Source organism: Lissotriton helveticus, chromosome 3_2 (genome assembly GCF_964261635.1).
Source record: "Lissotriton helveticus chromosome 3_2, aLisHel1.1, whole genome shotgun sequence".
NCBI lineage: Eukaryota > Metazoa > Chordata > Amphibia > Caudata > Salamandridae > Lissotriton > Lissotriton helveticus.
In genome coordinates, this window is record NC_136062.1 from 149,381,482 (window position 1) to 149,393,682 (window position 12,201).

At 42.8% G+C, this 12,201-nt stretch overlaps 2 long non-coding RNA genes across 2 annotated transcripts in view; one reads left to right on the top strand and one right to left on the bottom strand.

Moving 5' to 3' along the window:
* Positions 1-6,459, bottom strand: part of LOC144826244 (uncharacterized) — a 152,983-nt gene extending 146,524 nt beyond the window's left edge. The window contains exons 1-2 of the long non-coding RNA XR_013609729.1: positions 6,270-6,459; positions 5,623-5,856 (exon numbers count right to left, since the gene is read on the bottom strand). This is a non-coding gene — a long non-coding RNA (uncharacterized LOC144826244). The remainder of the gene's footprint in view (positions 1-5,622; positions 5,857-6,269) is intronic.
* The window catches only part of LOC144826243 (uncharacterized), a 214,080-nt gene continuing 208,337 nt past the window's right edge, over positions 6,459-12,201 (top strand). The window contains exon 1 of the long non-coding RNA XR_013609728.1: positions 6,459-6,616. This is a non-coding gene — a long non-coding RNA (uncharacterized LOC144826243). The remainder of the gene's footprint in view (positions 6,617-12,201) is intronic.

Below are 12,201 nucleotides of genomic sequence, written 5' to 3' on the forward strand. Positions count from 1 at the left end.
ATGATGTAATATGTGACATCATCAGCAGTGGATTGCGGGTGCGCGATATATAGTTAGTGCAACTAACTATATATGGAATTTCAATGGTTTTGTGTGAGTAAAATAAGGTTTTCTAAATGCTAATTCCTAACTATATATGGTCTATAACCTATGGTTTTTTCAGTGAATTTTCAAGGTTTTGTAAATGCTAATTCCTAACTATATATGGTCTATAACCTATGGTTTTTTCTGTGAATATATATATATATATATATATATATATATTATCGCGAGCATCCCCTATGGGGAGTTGCTTTGATTAAAAAGAATTTGCAGTGTAGACACTGACTTTGAAAGATGTGCAACAGAATTAATGCTAAAACTCAAAGTGCGTGGATATTCTGATAAAATGCTAAATGTTGCTATGTCCAAAGCCAAATTGAGATCTAGAAATAGTCTGTTGCCGAACATCTCTTTGGAAAGTACAGAATCTCGAGAGCAGACTGCCCTAGAAGCAGAACCAGTGGTCAATCAGGGCCCCAGACTTATAACTGCCTATAGTGAGAATGAGCGCAAGATCAGATCTATAATAAAAAAGAATTGGGCAATTGTACTCACAGATCCGGTACTGCGTACAAGCTTACCGTTAACACCTACCATTACATTCAGTAGAGCTAGGAACATGGGTTCTATTCTGGATCAAGCCAGTCCTGAAATTAGAACAAATTCCACTTGGCTGAAACCTATTCCAGGTTTCTGTAAATGCTCGTCATGTAGAGCGTGTAAATTTGGCGTCAATAAGAATGAATACCACACGCCTTTCCGCTCTAGTGGATGCAAAATAATGGGAAGTTTCAATTGCAGGACGGAATTTGCTGTATATGTCCTCACGTGCTCCTGTGGCCTGAACTATATCGGCAGCCCGAAGTTGCAGGTGCACGTGAGGATCCTGCAGCATCTTCGCGCGATTTTGCACAGTGACCCCACATATCCAGTAGCTCGACACTTCAAACAAGTACACAATAATGTCAACTGTTTGCAATATTTTGTGGTTGCATCTGTACCAAAACAACGCAGAGGAGGAAACCGAGAGTTGCTGCTAAGACAACTAGAGACCAGGCTAATTCTTGAATTTGACAGCAAATGCCCAAATGGGCTTAATAACTCAGAAGATATGTATACCTTTCTTTAACCATCCTCTCTGGAACTTCCTATGTCTGGTTTGAGCTGCAGCTTGGGGTCTTAATCTGTTCTCAGTTTAGTTGGGACACATATAGGCAATTGCACATTAGTGTACAGTGAGAGAAGACTAGGGAAATGCTATGAAGATCTTTGCACCAATACAATTTTGGAAGTACACTAAATATTTTAATGCATTTGTCTAAGTATTGGACACAAATATGAATTCGCAACAAGTTACAATGTAATTCCTCGTCAGCTTGATATTAAAACTCTGCTATGTTTTTATAACACTATTGCACTATGTTTTTAGTATGGATGAATTGTTTTATATAAGATTTTAACAAACATGAAATTTTATATTTATATTGTTTTATCTATATTTATACATTCATATTGTCACATACGAAAGCACTTTATTCTCTAATTTTAGAGATCATATTAGCACTGTTTTGCACATATCATACTTTGCTGCTATGCACTGTTTTGCACATCCCTAAAGAGCCCGTTGTTTTATTTCTTCAATGTTTACAGTCAAATACAATGTAACCGAGTATACTAAAACCACATGAGTAGATAGAGAGGACTTATACAATACTTGAATTCAACCCGGTATAATATTGGCTAGCAATTAGCATGCTGCAGTTACAAGTCAATGCATTTGTTTGTTTATTCTTTTAACTAAGCTCTATCGAACTAAGACGAATTGTAGATATATTGTGTATCTAAAATACATTTAAGCAGTAATTGCGATATATCACAATATACTACAACTATTATGTTTTTTATGTGCCTTATAATGTTGTTATACATATATATCATATAAGTAGGTGGTTTTTGGTGAAGAGGGCAGACACACAAAAAAACTCTTTTTTATGTCAAAAGTCTGTCTTCTAGTTCCATTACCATGTGACTGTACCATGTGATAAGGGCGGGGATGCAGCAGCATTTAAAAATGACCAGTATACATACAGTCTCTATGTGATCAAGGGCTTGTGAGCCCGAAACGCGTCATCTGCCGTAGCTGAAGCTGGATGTAATAGTTTGAATAAAAACATCTTGCCTGGATGAAGTGGTCCGTTTCTCCTTCTTCGCCGCTGCAGTGGAAGTAGCAGGAGTTGCAGTTTGTGATATATATATAGATATGTATATATAGATATATATATATATATATATATATGTATATATATATATATATATATATAAATATATATATATATATATAGGGTAGTAGCAGTAGCCACTCTATTGATTAGTGAGGGTTACCAGCAATAGGGATTTCTTGGATTTTAGTCCATTAATAACTTTACACCCATTTCACTATTACCTATGAAACTTTGCAGACCTGTTGCACCGTTTACATTGTCAGAGGATTTAAAGTTTTGCTGTATTTGATCAAGGGGGTGCAAAGAAAAAAGGATTGGTCCCAAAACAAGCCTGAAACCCCACACATTTTACATAGACTTTTGTATTTCACATGGTGGCAAAGCTGCTTAACAGATTGCAATGAAATTTCACAGCAATGTATATTAGACTATGTAGATGATTCTTTTTGCTATTGCAAGTGTGTTTTATAAAGTTGTTATGAAGTTATACGCGCCAACAACTTAGTGATATCTTGTAGCCCAATATTACTAAAAGTAGCAAGGAAGCCCAAAAAATAAACTGGACCGCATATGTAAAGTTTCAGAATTACTACAAGAACAACTAAAAGACACATCTATGGAAACATGCTTATATAAACCAATAAACAAATCCATATCAAATAAAATAGAAGATAACAAGAAAGAAATCACATTAAATCTGATTACCACTCTGTACTTATAGTTAGTATTCCTAAGGATAGGAATTCCTCAGAAAATAGCTCTGTAATACCTTTCCACTCATTTGCCGAATTCCCACAAAACTTTCCAGACCTACTTTTTGAGATGATGTACATTTTTGTGGTGAATCATTAAGGGAGTGCAAAAATAAAAGAGGGTTATCCTTGTTGTTCATTTGTAGCTAAATATAACTTAGGCCTAGCTGTATCACTGGATTGCAGTACTCTTCCGTCTTGCATGGTTGCACGGGCAACGCAATACTTAATATTGTATGACACTCTTCTATAGGTTACTCCAGTATATGCTATTCCACTGTACTCTATTCCACTGTATGCCATTCCACTGTATGCTATTCCACTCAGCTCCACTCCAGTGTTTGCCACTCCATTCTACGCTATTCCCTTGGACCCCACTCCACTGTACGCCAATCCATTATGTACTAATACACTCTACTACATTCCAGTGTATGCCACTCCAGTCTGCACCACTTCACTGTATGATACTGCACTGTACACTATTCCAGTCTACTCTACTCTACTGTAACCACTCCCCACTATTCTACTGTGTGCTACTCCACTTTACACCACTCCATTCTACACTAGTCTATTGGACGCCACTTCCCTCTGCACCACTCTACTACATGCTATTTCACTCTACCCCACTCTACTGTACACCACTTGACTGTAAGTGACTCCACTCTTTGCTATTCTAGTCTACACTATTCCACTGAAGCTCCACTCTACACTTGTCCACTGTACGCAACTTCAATCTTTGCCCCTCTACTGTATGGTATTCCACTCTATGCCACTCCACTGTATGCTATTACAGTCTACCCCATTCCAGTGTATGCCACTCCAGTTTACACCACTTCATTGTATGCCACTGCACTGTACTCTACTCTACTATATATTCAAGTCTACGCCAATCTAGTGTATCCGCTCCACACTATTCTACTGTGTGGTACTCCACATTACACCGCTCCACTCTACGCCACTCTTCTCTACGCTACTCCACTATATGATATTCCAGTCTATGCCACTCTACTGTAACCACTCCTCTCTCCATGCTATTCTACTGTGTGCCACTCCACTATATACCACTCCAGTGTACACCACTCAATCTACGTTAGTCCATCGGATGCCACTCCACTATAAGCTATTTCACTCTTTCCCACTCAACTGTATACCACTACTGGCTACACAACTCCACTGTATGCCACTCCTCTCTACGCTATTACACTGTATGTAACTACAATATTTGTCCTTCTACACCTCTTCACTGTACACCACGTCATGTCACTCCACTGTACACAATACTCTATTGCACTCTATGCCAATCCACTGTATGCTACTCCACTTCAGCGTACTCTCCTCCACTCTATAAACTTCCACTCTACAAAGCTATACTACACTTTATGCCACTCTACAAGACTTTAATCCACTCTCTCCCCATGCATTCCACTGTCCAAATTTGAACTCCACTCTACATCTGTACACTCTATTGTACAACACTCTATTCCACTGCACTCTCACACACTCTACAGCACCCTACTGTATGAGACGCAATTTCAATTTATAACAGTTTCTTCGGCTCTACACAATGCCACTTCAATGTATGCCACCTCACTCTACGCTAATCCATTGTACCCTACTCCACTCTACGCCACACTGCTGTACACCACTCCACTCTATGCTGTCCCACTGTTCTACAATCCACTGTACAGTACTCCACTGTACCCTATTCCATTGTATGCTACTACACTTTACAGTAATAAACTTAACGTCACTACAGCGTATTCCACTCCACACTGCTCCATTGTATGGCACTCTTCTCCACTCTATATAACTCCACTCTATAAACGTCTACCACACTTCATGGCATTATACGACATTCTACTCCACTCTATCCCAGTACATTTATCTGTTCAGTTCTATACTCCACTTTATGCTCGTACACTCCAATGTTCAACACTTCACTATATTACAATATTTTATACAACATGAACTCCACTCTACTGTACCCAGCCCCACTCCAATGTATAACAGTTTACTACCTAAGCTACACCAGTACACTCCACTACATGCCCCTCTAATCTTGGACACACCAATACACTCTATTGTATTTTAGTCTACACTATGTTACACCAATCCACTTGACTGTATTCCTCTGTACGAGACTACCTCACTCTACGTTACTGTGCAACAATCCACTCTACGCAGCTCCAGTTTTTCACACACTACTGTACTCTCGGCAACTCCCTTCTACAACACTCCACTACATTGTATGCCACTCTCCGACACTTTACTTTAGTCTATACCCCTTACTCCACTGAACTATACTGTGTGCTACTGTACAACACTCTACTCTACAATATTCTAGTCCACTATATGACACAGTACACAACTCTGTGTATGCCACTGCAGTTAAAGTTAGTGTTGTCTGATTAGAGAGCTGAAAAGAGTTGGTAATGAGGTGTGCTACTTATAAAAATGTGAAGGTGGTGAATAAGTTCTAAATGAAAGTTATAACCATAACTTTAGAATTTTGAAAGTGTGTGTAGTTAAAACTTGGTTTGAGAGAGAGAGAGTCCAGAATGCACCACAGGCCCTGCTTTTATCAAAAAAATAATATGATGCCTTACCCATACTCTGCTGCAGTTTTCAAATGTGCTAATATCTCTGGTATCAAGAGTTTTCAGAAGCTTTCTGATTTTAGTAAACAGATGCCAAAGGCCTGCACCCCACTCATAAAAGGGTACCAGCTGCTGAGCAGTTTCACCATCAGTCAACTTTATTGGCAGATCAATATCCTGGCGACATTCAAATACAGACATATTGAAGGGTGTGGTCAAGGTCGTGACTTTTACAAAGAATAGCTGTTGAAGAGGAAAGCAAAAAATTATAAATAATACATTATTTTGTAAATATACAGCATGTTGAACAGCCTGTCTCCTATTACATAAAAAAATCGCCCCCTGCTTATATGTCAGTTAAAGCTGTTGTGGCTTTAAAAATGGGTAACGACGAAAGGGTTCGGGAAGCACTGATTTACAAGAAAGGAAGTTTGTTCAATATATGGATCATGCTCCTCTCACAACTAGGGGAATCATGCAAGAGTATTTGGATGGTTCTTATCATCACAGCCTTATAGATTCCAGGTCGAACACAGAATGGGAAATAAGTATTTAAATATGTATTTTTATTTTCTTACTAAAATTCCCCTTTTTTCTTCTCGATTGGAATAAAGTTATGTGAGGGGAACTGTGCGAAAAGGGGGAGATAAACGTACCTAGGGTACCACGACAAATTCCCAGTTAAGGTGCACAGGAAACAAACCAAAGGTAAGAAAACGAAATCTTAACGAGGAATGGGGTAAATGTTATGAACTGGGAAAGACAGAAAAGAAGGACTCATAACCAAGAAAGAGGTAGGCAGTACAGATAGAAGATAGGAGAGAGACTGGAGAGGGCCGAGGAAGGGGAAGGGGTGCGCCATAAAAAGAGAAGAGAGACTATGCAGTCAGCCGTGCCTCCGAATAGACAGCAGAAGAGAGGACTCCGGGATCGCGGTTGGAAAGTTCTGGACATGGACGAAGAAGAGAGAGAGAACCAAGGATTTAACAGTACATTCAGCACCGTGAGAAATTAACCTATTTTTTTGCCAAGTGTTGAATTTCAAAGGGGAAAAAAGAAACAGAAATATATAGTTAGTGAACGCAGTTCTACATAGAGAAACAGTGAGTTGGCGCAATTCTACATAGTGTCACAAACTTTCCTTATGCCTCAAGCACCTACTTTACAATGTATTATAAATAGCATGGCTTCATTTGACAGCGATGTTAAAAAAAATTACAACATTTTCTAATCCATTTCGAAAACTGTGTGGTTGCTTCTTTGCCAAACCAAAAAACACTTTACTTAATTTGCAAGTGTTCACTTTTGTCTTCGCTTCATGCTTTAAAACGAAGTCTATGTCAATTGTTTTATATTATAATAACTTAAGTTGCTCCTTGCTTTTCAACGTGTTTTTTTGTTTTATCAGCAATTGCTCACAGTTTCAAACCAATACACTTTTTTCCTGTGAAGGCAAAAATCTGGCATTTTGTATTAGTGCTCCGATGTAGATAGCTTAATCAAATTTTCAGATTCAAATGTTGTCACTGATTGACTTAGCCTTTCCTCCTACTGAAATCTAAAAAAAAAAAAAAAAAAAAATTCTATGGCAGGACGGAGGCTCCAATTATGCTTTCTCAATTCCTTTACTGAAACAGCAGCCAATCAGTACAGTAAAGAAAAAGCCCAGACTACATTACCCATAAACCCTGGGTAACCATAGAGTCCACATAAGTATAAATAAGGAGATAGAGGTTACAACTTCCTCTTTCGTTGCTGCTTCGCAGCCAGTTAAGTGCTTTTTGCATTACTCTTACATTTATTGCAACGTATTTGGCTTACCGCTTTGTTTGCTTGATAATTGCTGTCATTTGCTTCACTGAATTCATTGTGAAACGCTGTGTGCACATTTCTGCCTTCTATTCCGGCGCTTTGCGGTGCGGCTTAATTGGTTTACTGGCTTCTGTGCCGGTGTTTGGGGAGCGTGTGCGGCACCTCCCGACTTGAGTATTTTACTGTTTCAAGTCTTTTGTGGAGCGGGAGCGGAGCTGGAAGGACGCGCGTGTCTCGCGCACCCTTCCTATCTGGCAGCGGCTGTTCGCGCATGCGCAACAGCTTTGTTTACACGTCCTGTCAGGCGTGTATGTTTGAGACGCCGTCTTTGCCTCAGCTTCGACGGAGAGACTGCTGGTTACAGCGCTCCCATAATTTGCTGCCTCTTGAGCTCCCTTACGCTCTCTGACATGTTCAGAGTTGGGGGGTTGTACAAATCTTGCATAGGCTTTGCCTAGAGTGGGAAAATCTCGCATTACTTATTCATTATTAATGGTGCAAGTCTGCTCCCTCCACATTTAATTATTTAATTAATTTTTTCACGGGCTTGTTTCCTGTGTTGCTAAAAAGACTTGCGCTAGGGGTACCACTCCCCCAAACTTGGCTATTTGGCTATTACATTTATTTAACCTTCCTTGGGCATTTATTGGACGACATCGTCGCCATGGCAGAGTACTATGATGATGAAGGTTACGAATATTATGAGGAGGAGGAGTCCTCTGCATCATTCGATGACTTTATGGGTCAAGCGCTTTGTCAAGCAATTGCGCCATTGAAAAAACCCCTTGCAGATTATGCTGCGCAGCAAGGATGGGTGCCTCCTTCCTCTGGGCGTTCCAAAAAGTCGCCAAAAACTCCACATACCACCCATTTTGCGAAACTTGCTAAAACCCTTTCTGCTCGTTCTGCAAAGAAGCGCAAGGTGTCCACTCGTTCAGATCCTCCTTCCGATACGGATGAGGGAACATCCTCTTCTTCTTCCTCCGAGCCTATTAAGCCTCCCCACTCCAAGAAATCGCGGAAAGAACATTATGTCGATGCTCCTACTTCTCCGCAATTGTTAACATTCAACCCCTCTGACAATATCCACCCACACTCTTCTTCTTGGTTGCCTTCCCCCGAGGTGGCTCAATACATAGAATCCCACATCCGTCATCCTTTTGACAAGGATGTGAGAACGCGTTTGCGCTCCGAGTGCCCACGTCCTGATCTGGCAGACAAGCTGGCATCCACCCCTGATGTTGACCCTACTATGGTCACATACATGAGGAAATACTCCAAAGACCCTACCAAGGGTTTGGATAGGTCTTGACGGACGTGCCAAGATAAACTTTTAGATCTCTTGGGCCCACTCACTAAAATTCTGGACTTGGGATATCGAGCCAAGGAGTCTGGCACCCTTATTGACCCAGATGAGCTGGTCGGTTGGTCTCAACGGGCTGTCTGTTTGCTTGGAAACGCCAACTGTGCCTTATCCACTGAGCGCCGTCGCTCCATCTTAATGAAGCTTGATCCAAGACTTACGGATTTGGCCTCCTCAGAGTCGGGCCCTCTGGCCCAAGGTTTACTATTCGGCTCTCCTTTTCTGAAGGAGCTTACAAATTTTGTTTCCACCTTCAGCGGCCTTGACAAGGCCCAATCAAATTTGAGACGGGCATTCCGCCCGGTTTTTGGCAGGGCCGGACGAAGGGGACGTTCGTCCGGCCGTGGTTCCGACAATACTCCCCAGCGAGGGAACAAGTCCCAACGAGGTGGACAACAACAATACTCCTCCAACAAGTCATCTTTCTATCCCTCTAAGAGAAGTAGAGGGCAATATGGCAAAGGTGGATACTACAGAAGTCAAGGAGGACGTCAGGCTTCTTCCCCATCAGGTGAGCTTGATTCTCGCTTCAACTGTAATTTTGGGGGGCAGGATTCAATTTTTTCTACACAATTGCCGTTTGATCTCAAACGATGCCTGGATACTGGAGACGGTGCAAGGGTACAAAATAGAATTTTACTCTCACCCTCACCAGAATCTTCGGCCGCGCCCCCTTGTTTTTTCCCGACAAGACCAAGAGTTCATCTCCACGGAAATCTCTTCTCTTTTGGCCAAAGGAGCCATCGTTCTCACGTCTCCTCAACCCCAGGGTTTCGTCAGCAATGTTTTTCTCGTGGAGAAAAAAGGGGCAGGGTCTCGTTTAGTCCTCAACTTGAAAGAATTCAACGGCGGCGTGGTTTATCGCCACTTCAAGATGGAGGGCATTCATCTTCTGCGAGACCTTCTTCAGGAAGGCGATTGGATGGTTCGACTGGACCTAAAAGATGCTTATCTGTCGGTCCCGATTTATGCTCCTCATCGTCGGTACCTTCAATTCCAATGGATGGACAGTTGGTACGAGTACAAGGTTCTTCCTTTCGGCCTGTCCTCCGCTCCGTGGTGCTTCACAAAGCTCCTTCGTCCGGTGATGGAGTCTTTGGGGTCACGTGGAGTACGTCTTATAGTCTATCTAGACGACATTCTCCTTTTGGCTCAATGCCCTGTTCTTCTTCAATCTCAGTTACACTGGTCCATAGATGCAATCTTTGGGTTTTCTCATCAATCCCCTGAAGTCCGACTTTTCTCCATCTCAGTCGATGGATTTCCTGGGCTTTCGAATAGACTCTGTCTCTTGTCAACTCCTTCTTCCAGGTCAGAAAATAAGATCCATCAAGAGAGACTTGAGGTCGTTTCTCGCCCAACAAACTGTCTCTTTAAGGTCAGTGGCCAGGATTGTAGGTCTTTTATCGTCTTCCATCCAGGCGATCTTTCCGGGCCCTCTGCATTATCGGGCACTTCAGCGCCTCAAAATACGTCACTTGCAGAAGGGTCTTCGGTATTCCGATCACGTCCTCCTTTCGGAGGATGCCCGGACGGAGATGATGTGGTGGTTGGACCACATGGAATCCTGGAACGGCCGTGCTCTGTTTGGGAGGACTCCCGACGTTGTGATAGAGTCAGACGCCAGCCTTTGGGGCTGGGGAGCCCGTTGCGGTTCGGTTTCGACAGGGGGTCGTTGGTCTCCAGAGGAATTGTCCCTGCATATCAATTGCCTGGAGCTTTTGGCGGGCTCCTTCGCGATTCGGTATCTCACCCCACAGAAAACGAATTGTTGCATTCTTCTCCGAATGGACAATGTCTCAGCGGTTCGTTATGTGAACAAACTGGGGGGTACCAGGTCCAGGCTTCTTTCGGAGATTGCAAAGGATTTCTGCCACTTTTGTTTGGAGCGCAAGATCACGATTATTGCGGAATACCTGCCGGGTTCTCGCAATCTGATCGCGGACTGGAACTCTCGTCACCTGAGAGACTACAGCGATTGGAGGCTTCATCCTCGTGTGTTCCGCAAGCTGTCCCGTTTTTGGGGGACTTGTCATCTGGATCTCTTTGCCTCCCGTCTCAACACCCAAGTTCCCCTATTCTACAGCTGGTGTCCGGATCCAGAAGCTCTGGCCACGGACGCATTTCTCCAAATATGGCCTCATCACCTGTGCTATGCCTTTCCGCCATTCCTCATGATTCCCCGGGTTCTGGCCCAAGCACGTCTGTTCTCTTCGGAACTGGTTCTAATCACCTCTCTTTGGAGGGCTCAAGCGTGGTTTCCAGTTCTTCTGGAGATAAGCTGCTCGACGCCGCTTCTACTTCCTCACATGTGGAACCTGCTGTTGGATCCTCTTCGCGATCCTCACCCCCTGGTGCTGTCAGGCCAGCTCCTTCTGGTAGCATGGAGAATTTCGGGGGACGCTGGAAAGTCCAAGGCTTATCGGGAGACGCTACCAGATTTATCAATGAGGCTTGGGCACCCAACACACGCAAGCGTTATGCATCAAGTTGGAAGCGTTGGTGTGATTGGTGCTCACAGCGGTCGGTGGATCCCGTTTCAGCGGATCTCGCTTTAATCGTTAATTTTCTGGCATCTCTGGCATCCTCTGGGCTAGCTTACAGAACAGTTAATAACTTTTGTTCTGCAATTTCTGCAGGTCATGTGCCTGTTGATGGTAAACCAGCGGGAGAACATCCCTTGATATCTAAATTGTTACGGGGCGTCCGGATGGTAAAACCTCCTTGTCCCAAATATGTTGCCCTTTGGGATGTCTCAGTTGTTTTGCGTTTTCTGTCAGCCTGGCCTTCTAACTCTCTCTTGACACGCAAACAACTTTCAGCCAAGCTAATTATGCTTTTGTGTTTGGTCTCTTGCAAAAGAGCATCTGATGTGCGTGCTTTGGATCTCGCTGGTCATTTTTTCTCCCCTGAAGGTGTTACCTTTGTCATTTCCAGGAGGACTAAGTGTAATACGTCCTCCGTTTCTTACCCTTCTTTTCCCCACAACCCTCAATTGTGTGTAGTCCAATGTATTAAAGATTACGAGGTAAGCAATGCACCTTTTAGGCATGATTTACGGGGACAATTGCTTATTGCTTTGCAGAAACCTTTCAAGCCGGTGACTCCGGCAACATTGGCACGTTGGTTACGTTGGCTCATGCAGGATGCGGGCATTGACACTTCTCTGTTTGGTGCTCATTCTGCTAGAGGAGCCATGGCTTCTAAAGCTTTTTCCATGGGTGCCAGCCTTCAGGACATCATGAAGGCTGCTGATTGGTCTTCTGAGTCTGTGTTCAAGACCTTTTATTTTAAACCTATTGTTGATGTGGCATCTGTTGTGGTGGCTGGGCTTTAAACAAGCATAATCGGAGCCTCCGTCCTGCCATAGAATAGAAAATTTGCTAACATTCGTGGCAAGAATTTTCAATTCT